This window comes from Anas platyrhynchos, chromosome 11, assembly GCF_047663525.1.
Source record: "Anas platyrhynchos isolate ZD024472 breed Pekin duck chromosome 11, IASCAAS_PekinDuck_T2T, whole genome shotgun sequence".
NCBI classification, from domain to species: Eukaryota; Metazoa; Chordata; class Aves; order Anseriformes; family Anatidae; genus Anas; species Anas platyrhynchos.
The window spans coordinates 19,092,230-19,109,494 of NC_092597.1; the positions used below are offsets into that span (position 1 = coordinate 19,092,230).

Sequence of the window (17,265 nt, forward strand, 5' to 3'; positions counted from 1 at the left end):
AGGTTGCAGTGAGATGGACGGTGCTGTCTTTCTAGCACAATGGCTTGATATTCTGCTCCCTTCTTATAGTTAGGCTTTGGGTTCAGCCATTTTTGGCTCGGTATGACACAATTTTTGCTTGTCTCTGTGTCTTGACTCTAATTAGGGGAAGTTGGTGAGGTTAGGTTTGAAGAAGGACCTGCTACGATGATAAATAAGGTGCAACCAAAGCCATGGGCCCTGGATAATGGATGTTCCCTTTTGCAGGATGCACAGTTTTGGGGAGTTTAATTTCTAACTAGGTAAAGATCCATCCTGTGAAAAATGACTTCCCATTTCCAACCTATAATGAAAGTAAAATAGTGGAAAGACAGATGAGTTAGTGCTCCTAGTAATCTGTTATGTAGCTGGGTGAGAAATAAAACCATTTGTCTCTCCCCCCGACTGACTTTTCTTACACAAAATAACTGTGTAATTGTCTTAAACCCTGAATAGAGAGCAAAGTCTGGAGGAGAGAGATTCTTATGTTTCAGCTGGCTCCCAGCTGTTCGTTTAAGGAGAACAAGGTTGTGTGTGTGAAGGGAATTCAGTGGGAACCCATTTCTCAGGGCTGTGACCTCTTTCCTGTTTGTCAGATGCACTGATTATCTGGAATAATTTTTTTTTTTTGTGAAGCGTTGTGAGATTCTGGCAAAATAGCTGTATTGGAGCCCAACAGGGATTGTTATCTGGCTAAGAATTGGGTGTACAGCATGGTCTTGTGCACTTCATAGACAAGAAGAGGAGCTTAATGGAGCTGTGGAGTTGAGATCTGCATGTCAGTTTTTATATTACTTGGGGTAGATGCAAACAAGAATCAGTACTCTGAAATAACCAGAGCTCATATGGTGCTTGCTGTAGGGTTTGGTTCATATTTAAGTGAACTATAGGTGTTTTTCAGTTCACTGGACAAACAAAAAGTATTTCAGTTAAAACTGACCCAAGATGTTTTGATTTGGAGGGTGTTCTTATAAGAGCAAATTTTTTTTTTTACTGACTCTTAAATTGTTGAAATAATGCAAAGAAATTTTATGTTAGTAACGCTTTTTGTAGAGTTCACTGAAACTGGTTATATATATTTTATTTTTAAAATCAGATTTAAATGCTATTTCTGAATGTACTCCATATGGACTTAGAATCTTTTTTTTTTTTTTTTTTTTTTTTTGCCACCACATTGTATAAGCTCAATTTTAGAGCTAGGCCTGGTCAATGGCTTCTGGTTGAGGGAGATTGTCTTCTGTTACTGTAGCCTGGGGTGGAGTTCAGGAAGAGACTTCAAGAAGCACTGATAAGTCAATATTTTGGCATGTGGCTTTTAGTTGATACTTTGTGGTAATGTGTTTGTAAGCTGTTTCCCTAAGAAAAGAACCAGTTCTATTTCAAAGCATACTTGTTTTAGCAGTACGTGGCACATGAAATGCAAGGACTTGACTCAAGTTTTTATCCAGGGGCTAGCGAAGCTTGTTCTGCTGAGGTAGGTTTTTCTTTTTTTTCTTTTTTTTTTTTTTTGGAGTGGAGACTGTTTTAATTGTAAGAGTGATAGTTAACTTTTTAATGCTTTGAAGTTGTAATATGGGGAAATGCAGAACTCCAGAACTCTCAGCACAGTGCAAACGTTTGCAATTAAATCAATGAGCTCCCTGCTGAGAAGTGAATGACCAAATACTGCAAAGTTCTGTCCCCTTTATGTAATCCCAGTGGTGGGAAAAGTGCAGTCTCTTCCCAGAAAATTAGCAAACAAGATTCATAGCAGTAAAGGCACAATGCAGTTCATCAGACAAACTTGCTGAATAAACAGTCATGGAGAAAGATTCAAGTTTATATAATGTGGTGAGGGAGGAGGGAGAAACCAACATACCCTTGCAAAACCAACGTGTATGAAGATTTTTTCTCTTTCCTCCCTGCGGGAGTGGGTTGATGGCTAAGAGCAATGCCTTGCAGCAGGTATCGTGTGTATGTGTCCTAGTTCTTGTGGGCCTTTTCCATCTCTGAAGGCCAGGCAAGGTGCCAAAATTGCAGCTAATAAAACATCCCAGTCCTGAGCACCAAAGTAACACCATCCCACGGCACAATGCAGCAGGGTGCAAAGCAACCAGGTTCACATTTGGGAGGGTGCAAGGATGGTGTAGGTATCATATTATTGACATTGCGGTATTGCTTTGGGGGGAGAGGTTGTTTGTTTGCCTTTGCACCTCCTTATGTATGGATTTCTTCCTGGTCTTCACAGTGATGTATGGGAATGTCATGTTAAGACTCAACTATGACTTTCCTCTTTGTTTATCTCCCATAGTAAAGTGTCCCCTGAGGATGATATGGCATGGCAGAATTTTGTCCTATATGTTACCTCCTGAGTTGATTAAACTTCTACAGTGAGACTTCACCTAATGAGTTTGGCTGAAGTGCAGATAAATGTGTACAGGTGCTTCTGTGCTTGGGGCCTTTGGCTCCAGAGTTGGCTTCCAGCCCTGGTGCAGGAAGGACAAATGCCTTGTCTGGTCTTGTGCCTCCTGCTTGTTTTGCAAGGCCTCTTGTACCCAACTATTACCTCTGTGCTCCTCCAAGCACATACATGATGAAGAATAAATGACTGAGTGAATGGAAATAAGAGGTGCAAAGGTTTTGGAGTACGTGCATATTAAGAAAAAGCTAATGACAAATTTTACATGGGAAAGTCAATAAATACTTTCTATGTTTTTTGGCTAACCCAAAATGTATTTCTAATGGTAACAAATTGGATGTTTCAGTCAAACTAGTGCCTTTCATCAGTCGTGAATTGCGTTTAAAACAACATTTTAACGTGTTTTTAAAGAACCACTTTCTAACAGATGATCCAGGAGGCTGTGCAAAAATAACTTGGAATAATCTTGAAATCTATGCAGGGCCAAGCCAGAGAAAAGAAGCCAACACCTTTGGGCAAAGAAAACAACGAAATCTAAGGAGAAGAGCCAGGAAGAAGGGAGGGAAGAGATGTTCATGGAAAAACCTACCTCTAAAAGTCCTATGCTGTCCAGCAATAGCTTTTCTTTCTTTCTTTTTTTTTTTTTTTTTGAGAAATCTGCATGTAAAACCAATGCAATGTTTTACATATTCAGTTTTCCTCATTGAAAGGATTCTCTAGCTGTTGAGAAAACAGTTATTGCCAATAAAGCTATTGTCTCCAGAGCTCTCAGTGTGCTTGGTTATTCTATTAATGGAATATTAGATTAGGGAGTTTGGGTTAAATACAGCATAGAGCAACAACAATGTACAGCCCAGATCTCAGACGTTTTTGTTACTGGTTAATCCATGAATTGAGGAGACCAGGTGTTTAGAAGCCACATCCTTGATAAGGAAACAGGTGTCCACTTATCTGAATGATTGTGTCTCTTACAGAGCAGAAAATCTCCCCATATAGGATGCTAAAGGAATCCATACCCAAAGCAGGTCTATTTGCTACATCATTGCTACTTGAAGCTATCAAAAATGTAGTAAGCAGTGGGGAGAAGGACTGTCTTTTCCAAGATAAATATTTTAATTGTGAAAGAAAATGAACCTGAAGGCTCAAGTGTAATGCAGGTGACCTTTCCTGCTCAGTTCGTGCAGTGGAGCAGTGGGCGTTTAGAAATATGCTCTGATGGATGGGAAGGGGAGGCTTTCTTCTTTCTCGTCAGCTTGCTGCCAGTACATACAAGAAGATATGGTCTAGATTTTCTTGTCATTCACCATGTCGCTCCAAACTGAATGTTTCTGAGATTAATCTGTGGAAGATTTTGGACACTAAAGGAATATTCCAAGTCAAATTTTATGGCCAGACTTTTGAGGATCACAAATGATTTCACTCAAGATTCTTGGTACTGCTTCAGGTCCATGTATAAAGAGGCAATAGTGAACCGTACAGATTATATGGTTTAGGACAGGCTCTTGTTTTTTGGAGACAAGAGTTGGCACTGGGCTAGTAAGTTCATTTTTTGATATCAGAATTCTGCATGAAAATCAGATGACAATATCTGAAGAGCAGAGGGGCCAAAAGTAGAACTGCATGGATGAAGCTGGATCTCTTGTTCCTCTAACAGTGTCTCCCAGTCTATAGGGAGAAACACTTATTTAAGGCCACCTCTGAGATAATGTTAAAGATAAGAATAGCCAAAGTATCTTTTAAGAAAATGGATTACCACAAACATCAGAATTCCTTATTCTGAAAAAAAAAAAAAATCACATCTAACAGACTGATAGCAGCAAAGATAAATGTAGTAGTGTAGTAGGGGAGCTGTGATGAACACAAGCATATTCCACTGTGAGGCTCTGTGACATCCTGAACCATGTCATTGGAGCAGTCCCAAGATTTGCACTGTTGGATTCAAAGGCAGTGGCTGAGCCTGAGGCAAGTTCCAAGGCACAGGCTTGTTCCTTGAAGGCTGTTTCCACTGGACTCAAGTCCTCCCTTAAGATTTTCAAATCTGATAATACAGGATCAGAAAATCATTAAGAAGTTGGTCTGTTCCTTCTTTGTATTTCACTTTTTATATTTGTTGACACTCATCAGGACTTCTGTTTGAAAGTAGGAACAGTCAACTCTGTTACATTTTTATTAGTAAGATCTGGAGCAGCCAAACTTGTAAAATACATGGGGAAAAAGAATACTGTTTAGGTTAGCGAAGACTTAGATGGGGAGGGCTTAATTTTTTTAGTGATATAAGTTTGCTGTGCTTTTACATTTGTTGTATCCTTATCGGTCCCTCAGTAGTAGGTAGAATCCACTGTGACAGTAAGTATGTAGGTTGCTGCAGTTCACTGACTGATAGATGCTTAGTAAGTTTAGCCTGTGATTTTTGGGATGATTGGGAAGATTCAGACACTGCTCTTCTTTGTATATTTAGTAGAGGCCTTTAATCTCTTGAGGCCTATAGATACCTGTCCTACTTTGCTAGATAAAACATGTAACTGCAACATGAACTGAAGAATTCTGGGGAAACAAAACTAAATAGAAAACCTTTTTTTTTTTTTTTTCTCTGCATATTTAGTAACTAACCCAAGATTTTTTTTTTTTTAAAAAAAAAAAACCAGCCTGATGTTGTTGTGTAGGTTGTATCTGGCCCCTCCTACTTTGCATTCTCTGTGCATGCTGACACATCAAAGCAATTGCGTATTTAAGGGGGAAAAAGAACTTCTCTCAAACTTCGGTATATCCTTGTGTGATACTATACCAAAGCAGAGAAAATATTTATGGGAGAGGTAACCAAGCAATATATGTACAGATGTGCATAGCCATGCATGCTGTGTGAACTCTCTCTGCAGAATAAAAAGCTTTTGTGACTGCTTAAGAAAACCGAGTTACTAAAGGGACTGGATAGCAGCATTTTTTGAACAGCTGTGCTTTTCCCAGACAGCATTCAGAAATAACCTTTCACTGCTGAGGCAAGAAATAAATAAAAATGTAGCAAAATTTCTCTGGTGGGGATTTTTTGGCTTCTGTATGAGCCTAGGCAATGTGACTGGGCTGGGTTGCGTTAGGAGCTTTGCTCAAGAAAGTGTCTTGAGCAATGCACTCAGTCTTTCTTAGAGTGCTGGATTCAGAGACTGGGGACTACAATTAGGTGTTCGTAGAATAGAGGAAATAGTATATTAAAAAAAAAAGTTAGGTTATAGCTGCCCTGTGTCTCAAAGCTTATTTGGAAACATTAGTAATTGGTCTATCTGTTATGCCATTCATTTGTATTGGGATTGGTATTGCCTAAAAACAACCATCTCAGCAAAATCATGTTCTCTTCACATTCTCTTCACAGCTTCATTAACCTCTACAATAAACAGTTGAGTCTTTATGGTAAAAATTTTCATGGAGTGAATGTTCTACAGCTCTTTGGGTGGGTCAGATGTCTTCTGAGGTAGCCAGGGGTGAATGCCTGATTATTATTTCTTAAATCAATAAAATGATTTTTTTAGAGGTCTGCAGATATGCCTGTTTACCACAGCTCTTCTTCTGTGTCCATTCCCAGAACACACTTGTGGACTCCATCAACAGATCTCATTGTAATTGAGTTGACACTCAAAATCATGTGTGCGCTTAGGATATTTGTACTCTTAAGAGTGGAAATGAAAAGAAATTGCGGCTATTTCTCTAGAAAATAAACAGTGCTTCTTAACATGCTGCATCTTGCTAAATTTGGCACCAGACTGCAGTATGCCCTAGCTGGAGGGAAGAGCTGGGTGGAGAAACTTCATGGAAAGATCTTCTAGATAAGCTGCTCTTCTCATCTGAGAAATGCTTTGAGAGAGGAGTGGAAAAAGAGAAAATAACCACATAGGGACTTGGGCTTCCTGTAGGAAGCCCTTGCTGAATGACCCACAAACAGCGAGTTAGCTTTGGGAAATGCATACTCAGATGGTCTTTTCAGGCAAAAGTGAAGCTGCCACTTAGGACAACATGTTCCAGATACAAAATCAAAACAATGAAACGTTAATATAAAATATATTGCTGGGGGGTAGCAGAACTCATGATGAAACCCCGAAGAAAAACTGAAGTGATGGGGAGAAAATGAGAGGATGCACGGTACCAAGACTTTTGGTTATCTGGGCTTGATCAGAAGTCAAGTGAGAGTTGGTTGCAGCTCAGATTACAAGTGGAGCTGAGGGAGGATAAAGGAGGGAGTTTGTGGCTTTCCACATTGGGTTTTGGGTGTGAAGTAATCTTTCTAGCTTTTAGGGTTATTGCTTTGAAAATTGTCCTGTAAGCTTGTCCTATAGCCAACTGTAAGACTCCACAGAAGATTCAACATTGCTTGTAAACTATGCAATATCTGATTGGGTTGAGATTGAGTCAGGCTGTAATGAGGTTATGTATGTGCTAATAGTTATATTAACCTGTTAGTATGTCTGTGGTGCTTCTGTCACAGTGTTTTAAGTTCAGTTGGTGGCAAACAAAAAAATGGAAGCAAAATGTATTCATGCTCTGAGCTTGCAATACCAATTTCACCCTTGGCATTTGAGTCATTTAATAGACTAGAAACAACACTTTAAACAACACTATTGCAAGATAAATCCAAGTTTCTACTCAGGCTAAGCTCTGTTTAAGATCCCTCTAATCCTTTTGCCTTAATAGTCACTGTGCTCATCAAGGTACTCATGGGTGTTTCAGTCAGCTAAACTTAACTGCTTCGTAGTACTGCAGCCTACCAGATAGGTAATGAGCTGTACAGGCACCTAGCAAGTAAATGTTGTGATGGCATAGTTTTACTGGCACTATTTATGTTTTTTTTGAATTTTTGTCTTTCCTTTCCAGAAATGCTTTAGGGGTTGATCCAAGTCTTGAGAGGAACTTGTCCATGGAATAGTAATATGTTGTTTTATATACAAGCTACGGGAAAACAGACAGGACCTCTTCATTTAGCTGATGAAAGCAGAGATGGCATCTTCTAAATTCCCTGGGCCTCTAGCCAGATTCATCCCAAAGATAATGGGTACCATAGGTAATTTAACAAACAAAGAGCCTCCCCCTGCAGCTATGTGCAATTGCTGATGGTTTCATAATCCTGCAGCTGCACACAGTTGCTGATGGTTTCATGATCCTATCTCCAGCTATCTTGAAGCACTCCACTTGCCTCTTTTCTACTGCAAAATGTCTCCTTTCTTGTGTCTTATAGACTAACTTGTGGCTGGACACTGTCTTACAGGTCATTTATCTCTTTTTGCTCTAGATGTAATCAGATTTCTCTTGATTTGATTCCTGTCTGGTGTATGTTTTTCTAGCGTGCTGAGGAAATGCTCTTGAACAAAAAAAGGGTTGTAGGTGATTTAGTTGAGTCTTATTAGTATTTCTGAGCATCCTCATGACAGAATCTGCAGTCGTTCTTTCTCTGTTCTCCTTGTGCTATTGCAGTGTGCTTTTTTAGCCAGTGAGATCATACGTAGAGATGTCTTGATGTGAACTTGTTTCTATTAATGTATCTGTGAACTATTTCACATCAGCATTCTGAAGCAAACCAGGGTGTACCCATTCCTTCATGTGTGCTGGCTTTTCTTTCCTTGTGGAATTTTCCAGTGATGAAACACTATGTATCAGGCAGGAATTATATCTAGCTTATACATCTGTTTTTTGAATCATCTCACATTTTAAACAGATGTTTCATGGTCTCAAACCGTTTAGTTCTTCTTATGTCTTGTCTACCTTAAGGAAGATTTTACTGATCTGTTTGTTGCTTGTTCTCCTTTGTACCTCTCTTTAAATTCTAGATCATGTTAGGTGGATCTGTGGAAGCCAAGAAATATTAGTGGTTTGCCCAAGGTCATTAACATCTGTGTTTAGATCCTAGGAATTAGTACTACTTATGAGAAATAATAAAATAGTGCTTGTGCTGTAATTTTCATCTGTATTATCTTGAAATTATTCATAAACATCTGTCAAATAGTCATAATTTCTACATAGGAAGGTAAAAACCCAGGAAAGCGGAAGGTCAGAGTCCTCAGACAGACTTAAGTAATGCCTTCTCCATTTTCTCCTTCCCAAAAGCTCTGAAAATCCAACTTCCTGATTCCCTCAGCTTTTGCTCAAACCTCTGTAATGTATATCTGCTGTCATTTCATTTTACAATTCATACTAATGGTAGAAGGGAATCTTACACAACACCACACATCTTATGATGCACAATGTTAAAAAAAAAAAAAAAAAAAAAAAAAGAAGCCTAGATAACAAGCTTGTTAAAATCCCCACCAAAAGCACTAGAAAGTTGAAGAACTGAGCTACATGGAAAGTAAGGCCTGATACTCTAACCAGCTCCGGTAGATGCTCATGAGCAATTCTGGTTTGTAGAATATATAGATACTGAGTAAAGAACCTGTCAGGGAACCTAAAGCAAAGTCTTTAGTTGGTTCTTGTGTATCAAGGCAATGAGCGTGTTCTTCACCTGAGTTAGCTTCTTTGTATTTAAGAGCTGAGTACATCCTGTAAAGCTGAGCCGAATATTCAAGGAGAAGCAATGACTTGGTGTGTTTTCATTCAATGGATCTATCTCTTGAAGTCTGTTTTCCTGGTGTTTCTATTTCCTTTTTGGAAGGTGTATAATTTTCTTTTCACATTTTTAAATTTTGCCTGAAGCCATGCCATCTAGGTGGTAAGTGAGCTGGAGGTGAGTCCTTTGATTTAACTCCATGAAAACAAGTGGATTTAGCTTCAGGGTTTAAGTTGGCTATTCAGGAATACACAAGATGTTTGCTATAAGAATGGTTGGTTGTAGACCCCTCTTAAGTCTTGTTAATGACTTAAGAACATCTGTTCTGGATTGTCAGAATTTGGCCAACAACTTGTTTAACTCTCATTAGAGCAATTAGCAGGAGTTGCACAAATAGAACTTTCATTTTAAAATTCCTCAGTCTCCTGACTTTTCAGTGGGGATTAATTCCGTTGGGTTTAGTCCTTTTTTGGCTCCACCCTTCTGCTGCTGCAGAGGTGTATCAGTTATATTTGTTGTTACTTAAACCTGACTTGATGCATCTTTTTGGGTGATGTTAGCTCTTCATTATGTGAAAACTTAGATCTGAACTAATGCTCTGAGACTATGTGACTTGTCCATGTGGATATAGACCTCAAAGTAAGCATGACTTCAGACCCAGTAGTTGAGTTACTGACTGTGTAATTAGCATGAGTATACCATGCCACAGTTGACACGAGCATAACTCTTCATGTTGAATTGCAGTGGGTAGCCTGGAAGAGCCTGATTTGTACACGACTTCCTATCAGAAACAATCTTTTTATTGAGAAGAGTGTTTGCATTTGATTACTAAGAGCTGTTGTGTTTAGTCAACATTTATTTATTTTTCCTCTGTGAGGAGGAAGATAAGTAATTTGACTTATTAGTAGGCAGATGTATACAGTTCTTAATTAGAAGGCTTCAAGGATTTATATTATGAATTTTACATGAAAACACTACTCTGGTTGTCTCTGCACATTGACATCTATTAGCCAAACTGGAAGTTTGTATCTCTGGGTTTTATCATGCCCATGAAGGAGGAAATCAAGCTTGTCAGTGCCCTTCATGCAATGAAACTGACTTATTTTTTCACTGAAAGTCTAGAGACTTTTGCAAATCTTGAAAGCCTTTGAGGATTCTCTTTTTTAAATCTGCTTATCCAAGATACTTCCTTCAATTTTTCTTTGTGCGTTGTGGTGCTTTGTGTGTGTGTGTGTCGGGGGGGGGGGGGGGGGGGGGGATGAAGGGAGGTAGAGAACAATGCTCATGAAGAGATCTTGTTTATCTCCATAATCTATTTTAATATATACATGTATATTATGAATTCCTGGCTATATAGAACTTCATTAGATTCTACTTAAACAGGGTGAAATATTGGCCCAGAGTGCAAAGCTGAAACACATATATAGTTTAGTCATTTGTCCAATTACAGAATTTAAAATCTGACTGAAGAGTGGAGAATTAACTTAGTGGGACTTTCAATCTTTGTTTCGTTTTAATGACAGGGAAGCAAAAGGTTCAAAACTTTCTCTTTGGTATTTTTAAATAATCATTCAGAAATATCGAAGATAAAGACAGGATTTATATGAACTCAGCAATGTCTCACCCATATAAGACAAACTTGTACTTCTCTACAGATCTTATTCTGCAAATCTGTTTCCTTCTTTTAGAAAATATTATAAAAAGAGGGACTGTATTCTTGAATTTAAAGGATGAACTGCATCTGACAAGTATGAAACAAGATACACAGGTGCATTTTTTTTTTTAGATTTAACAGCATTTACATTTCTGGGTGTTACAAAAGCAATAGTTTTGAGCTGCTGCTTGGCCAGGTTAAATATTGAATTATGGACTTAGCTTGCAGGTACACCCCAACAAAATCATTATTGTCCTCAGCTGGTCTCATTCCCTTTTATAACATCTGCTGTTATAAATCTGACAGCTTTGGGTTGTTGCCTACCTGACTTGATTTCTGATAGGTAAATGTCAGGTCTTCTCCCAATTAGGTAGCTCGAGGAACTTCTGGCTCCAACTTCTCTCATATCTTTCATCGTATTCTCTTGAAGACATGTTAATAAATATTTCATATGGCCCTGTTTTGGCAGACCCTGTGGTCCTGATGGTTGAGACAGAGAAAACAAGGGAATAGAGCAAACATCATTCCATTTGAATTAAGAGTTCAGCCATTAAAAGGAACTTGTAGCTAGAGCTAGCTGGTGATGCCTGGTTTTTTCTTTGTACCCAGTGAAGAGCACATCAGTATAACTAACAGAAGGAATCTTCCTTTTCTCACTTTTTTTTTTTTTTTTTTTAAATAATATATATAGTTTTTTGTATATGCTTGTGAGGATTTGTTAGAAGTCAGAACCACAGTTCACTCCAAGTTTCTCCAGTCATGAAAGCAAGTTGTTCAAGTTCAGCACAAGGTGAAGGTGGAGAAGCAGCACTACTCTCTAACACCACTTGCCTATCAGTGACAAATTAATTGCTCCAGCTCTGCAATGCTGAGCATTTATCCCATCTGAGGGGGACTGTGGTTTGCTACTCAGGCACCAGTTCAGCTATCTATATCCATTAACCATGCTGTAGAGCAGAATGAATGGAGTAAGTGGTGCTCTGGCTTTTAGAAGATCCGGTAGTGAAATCTTAATTTATCTAGAAAACACAATGTAATGTTCCCATTTCTTCATGTCTTCCCTAACTAGTGTTCAATATGGGCCTGTCTCACTGTGTTACTGCCAAGAAAGCCTGTAAACGTGCTGCTGTGCTGAAGACTAATGCTATGAGAGACGGGTAACTGAGCAAGGACAGCACCCTATAATCCAATATAACAGAACATTTACTTGCTGGAGAATGAGTCTTATTTTTTTCTCTAAGTAAATTCTGTGTTGAGTAGTTGAGGCAGATATCTGAAGACCTCTATTTGCCCCCAGTGTAGATATATTATAAGCTGATGATCTGTAGGCTTCTGTTTTTTACCCAATCATGCAGTGTCTGCTAATGAACCTTCACTGTGTCTTTGAAGAGTCCTTTATAGTGGTGAGAGAAACAGCAGATGTATCTGAGTAATTTGGTTTATGATGCTGTCCATGGTGTGGTGGTTTAATTTTATTTATTTTTTTAATTCTGCTTACTTGAAATGGGGGTGCACTGGTGTTACTTCCTTGAAGGTCCTTCAATTACTTTTGCAGGAATAAGTAACAGGCTTGCACTATGGAAAGTGAAGATGCCAAGGGGAATGTCAGGTTGCTGAAACTCTTGCCTCCTGACAGACCAATTTGACCATGAACTCATTTGTCTTTACTCTTTTTATTTCTCAGGGGAGCAGGTCCATATTGTACCTGGCCCCTGCAGGCAGGACAGCTCCAATCGCATCACTGGGGAGAGTTATTGCACAGGGCAGGCTTAGCTGCAAGCAGGAGGGAAGCTGCGTGTTAAGGATGAATTTCTTCCTGAGCTGGCCTGAACAACCATCAGTTCAAAACAGCCTTGAGAAAAGCAGATGAGCATGGATTTCTGGGGTGGCAGAGGTGAATAATAATATGAACGCAAAGCAATGTGCAGAAAATTGTGACAGTCCTGCCAGGTAGTGGTAAAAATTTTGGGGTCCTGTTATCTGCCTTCACAAGGCCTTTCTGACGTGATCTCTGCCTGCAGGCTCAAACTGCAGTGATATTCTGGAATGTAAATACTTAATTGTGCTTGCAAATCAGATGCGTAAACTTCCAAATCCTAGTCATTTTGGTATCCTTGTTGTCTAGATTATATGAATCCTAAGGGTAAGAAAAGCAGATTTCAGGATGACAGTTTCACAGGCAGAAATGTTTCCTACAGGACTGAATATTTTGTAATTGCCACATTGAAAGACAAGGAAGAGGTAACCCCTTGAAGGACTTTTAGGAAATGAATGGAGGTCCTCTAAGAGGCAAAAATGGAGAATGTGACAATAAATTTCCTCATGGCAATGGGTGTTCTAGTTTGGATACTGTCACCTATGGGGTCAATGACATGACATGCATGGTTTCTCTCCCCTGGTTTCTGTTATTCAGAAGCTGGTTGGGCAGGTCATTGAGACGGGGAGTCCTCCCATAAGAGGATGGCTTCTGTGGAAGCTGTTGTGGGCTCCTGCCATCTCTGCTGGTTTGCAAATCTCAACCCCTATATTTTGCTTCCAACTGCAGAAACCTGTAAGTTAAGAAAAATTCAACAAAGATCCAGAATAGAAGACCAAGAAATCACTTCAGTGTGTGTTAAAATAAATTTACCCTTACCTAAAAATACTTTAGCGAAAAAGAATCACCAATAGCTGATATTAGGAATCTGGACCTTTACTTCAGCTTCTTATTTATAACAATTTTAATGGGAAGGGATAGTGAATGAAAAATTTTGTGATAAATGAAGACTTGCATATGGTAATGAACTGTGGCTCTTTCTTGGAATGGCAACCTCATTTATTAACATTTTAAAATAGTGTGAAATTATTAGGCTCCAGGAAAAGAAAGTCGTATGATCTAGTGTAGTGTTCCACCATTAATGAAAGAGTTATTTACTTTGGTAAGAGTATTATTAACTGTCTTCTCCAGAAAGATCATAAATGGGAGAGCAGAGCTTTGTACATTTTAAGGCACTTCATAGATGATTGCAGGTGCTCTTGCTGTGAGGCACGGTGATGCTATTCCCACTGGAATATATGTCACTGCGGAGCCCTGACAACTTAGAATGTGATGAGAAGAATATCTCTGGCTGATGCTGCCTGGGCATGGCCAGTTCTATGCAGTACAATAAAATTGTGTAAGTGAAAAAGTGGACAGAATGATGCTATCTTCTTTGCGTGACAGCTCATTCTAATACCTTCTGCAGACCTCCTTCCTGCCAAATAAAAATAAGGGCCCTGACAGCTGCTTGTGAATGTCTAGACATCAGCTCAAGATTGTTGTTGAATTTTTCTTAATTTACAATCCCAACAGCCTTCGCTTTGAAAAAACATCATGCTTTTGCTTATCACAGATGTCTCTCATCCAGGCAATGTTTAGACTCTAGTAGCTTTGCAAGCCTTGTATCCACATTTGTCTAGGTCTTGTTGTATAAGCATAATGTTTGAGACAATGGCCTTCTCTATCTCCTGGTTTAAATAACTCATATCCAGGTGCTAGTTTTTACTTCATTTCTGCAACATCGTTTTCCCTTACATCGTTTTCCCTTGGCTTTGACAGATGCCATGTGGTTTGGTTATAGGAACTGAAAATCAACTGTGACTTCTCAATTCCATCAAAATTTTTTTTTTTCTTTCCAGAACTTTTTTGCAGACTCTTTCTCACTTGACTCATCTTATGGTCTGTATCAAACAAGATCAAAGCTCCTGCCTCCAATTGGCTCATAACACTGTCCTTCATCATTTGTTTATTACACTTTCAATTGCACATTTCTATTCCCTTCTTCTAGGCAGTTCTTCTCCCGTAGAGGAAACCTACCACCAGCCTGCCGTTATCCTTGAAGTCCATACCCTGCTCTCTTGCCTAATGACAATAATTAGGTGTATGGAGGCTGTGAGTCATGGTGTGATCATTTTGATCAGGTTTCCCTGTCATTTTTTTCTGCCTGAACGTTCCTGTCACCTCTTGCCTTTGGGTGGCAACCTCTTTGGGGCCAGGTTGGTTGTACGTTGCGTAAGTGTGATGCAAATTAGCAGCATTAATATCCAAAAAGCTTGGAAGGCCTCCATTCATCCTCTTAACTCAGAATAAATGTGGTCCAAATGAGACTTCACAAATTAGGTACTTATTTAGCAGATTTCTGTTGTCCTGTGGGATAGAGAAGTGTCTTTTTTTAAGTGTAGTAGATGGGTATGTATTAAGTTATGAGAAGTTTCTCACTAGCAACATCAGTACAAATTTAAAGACTGGTAATGTCTCTGCAAAGGGACGCAAAATGCTATGAATTAATTCAAGTTCTTAATTAGGGGATTATTCAAACCTTCTGGGTGGAACCTAGTTAAAATTGCCTTAATTGACTTTGGAATAAATATTTAACTTTAAAATATTCACACAGCTCTTGGGGGCATAGCTATCTCCCCTTATTAATTTTTTTCTGGCTTCTTGGTTTGCCTGGATAGGAAACTTAATATCGGGCTGGGGACTGAATTCTCTCACTGACCTCTCTTGAGCTGATCCTTGGGACATGCTTGAGATATTTGCTTGAATTCATGCCCAGATGCATCTCCGGGAGTCTTGTGCTTGCCTGATCATGCTTGGAGTCAGCTCCTGGGGGCTCAGCGGGTGCAGCTGAACTTGCAGGCTCTGGGGACAGGCACACCCATGCGAGTGGCAGGAGGGAGCTCCCATGGCTTTTGGTGTGCTCTGTGGTTTCTGCAGGGGAGCTTGGGACTGGCTCTAGCTCCCTTTAAAAGGGGCTGGAGGAAAGGAAACGCAGTTTGCACAGCTCTTTGTCTGAATCCAGCAGTGCAATTCTTTGCGTCCCTCTGGAGGAAGACAGGCGACTTCATTTAACCAGAGGGTTGGTAGATTGAGTCGTTCCCTTGACCAGCTTTTATCACCGCCAGAGCTGTTCTTCAGGAACAAAACCAACCAACCATTACTGTTTTTTAAGGACATCAGAGCATGTGGCAGACTTCTAACTACAGTGCTAGAATATGTTCCTGCTATGTGCAATGAATATTTCAAGTGAAAGCCTCCTCCCCCCTCCAACATTAATTTTATAGATGGCTAATTAATTACCCTCCCTATGGCAACTGGCTGTGGTTTTTATTAACTTGCAAATCAAAAGAAGAGTCTGAAAAATGACAAGCTAATTTTTTTAATAAGGTATGTCTTCCGTGTTTATTCGTATTTTATTACCCAGCAGTCTGTAAAGTTATCTATTTAATTTGGGAAAACATATTATTGCGGTTTGAGTAATCTCCCATAGAAAAAAATAAAGATTATTTTGCAACCACAGTGATGAAATATATTGTACTGCAGTCACAAATATGCTAAACAGATACATATCTTTGCTTAATTTAAGTATATCAGAGAGTTGCTCTCCCACTGTTCTGATTGCGATGGTAGCATTAATGCTAATATCCCTGCATCAGTCTTCTCCTGGTATGGGATATTCCCAGATACTAGATTTCTGCCCTGAGGTTTCCTGCCATAATTTTTTCTTTTTGACTTTTGGGATAGATTCTGGACCTATTTAGGCAACAAGAGTTTTGCAATTGGTTTTGATGGAGCCAAGTTTTCTCTGTTCCACAAAACAAAAAACACCAGAATTGTTCCTCCAGCATGAAACAAAGTTTGTACAAGCAGCCCTTCCACATGAAGAGAATGAAAAAATACAGAGGAGCTCCTGCCAATGCTCATTTCATATTGAAACTATTCTGAAGAAGACTGTCAGAAATGGGGAGTGTGAAAGCTCTAGGAAAAAAAAAAAAAGACTGCTGCAACTTTTTCATAGCTATTTGTACTCTTTCCACAAAGTGATTCTCACCACAGAAGGTCCTGCTGTTTCTGTGGCTTATCTCAGGAAGTAACGGGCTCTGTAAATCCCAGTCAAGTTTAGCAAAGTGAATAATTTCAAATTGCTTTGATTTCACTTTTCGGCTTCTCATTCCACTGAGTGCTGGCTGGGACTGTGCCTGAAGGTGGTGACAGATCCCTGCTGGCTGGGGGCTGGTGTGTGTCCTTCTACTATGAGAGTAGTCAGCTCTGCTACGTGCTGCACTGTCCTGGCTTTGCACTGTGTTACCAGAAAGAACTGTGCTGCCTTGTCAGGTGGATCTGGTCATTTGATCCACCCTCATCCTGCTCTGGCCCTGGGAAGTACCAGGTACACCAGTAGAAGATATCAAGCACCCATAAGAGGGGGTTTCTCACCTGAGCACCAGCTTTTTCAGACAAGCTCAAGTTCTCTTTGAAGCTCTGAAACAAATTGCTCCGCTTGTTGCCCTGTTCAACACTTGGCCAGCAGTCCTTGGCTTTCCTTCTGAAGCCCGATGGTTTATAATCTTCATGTTTCTTTTATCCTATTGGCATAATTTAGAGATTTCTTGATTATTCATGTTTGTTTTATCTCTTGGAGGAGTTCAGGGAAGACAAGATAGAGAAATTGTACAGAAAGAAAGAGCTGTCAAGTGTAATATTGTACATTTCTTATTTTTTTTGAAACTCTACAGAAAGAACTGTTTGCAAGGCGGTTATTTGAATAGTCTCTGTTCCAGCTTTAGAAATCTGGGTGTATTTATAATGTCTGGCTATATAAAATTTATGACTACGTGTGATTACTATAAATACAGATAAGTACAGCATTGGGC

At 39.4% G+C, this 17,265-nt stretch overlaps 1 long non-coding RNA gene across 1 annotated transcript in view; it reads left to right on the forward strand.

Annotated features, from left to right (window-relative positions):
- The window catches only part of LOC110351235 (uncharacterized), a 53,562-nt gene extending 50,382 nt beyond the window's left edge, over nt 1-3,180 (forward strand). Inside the window, exon 3 of the long non-coding RNA XR_002398404.4 lies at nt 2,898-3,180. This is a non-coding gene — a long non-coding RNA (uncharacterized lncRNA). The remainder of the gene's footprint in view (nt 1-2,897) is intronic.
- The last annotated feature ends 14,085 nt before the right edge of the window (nt 3,181-17,265 follow it).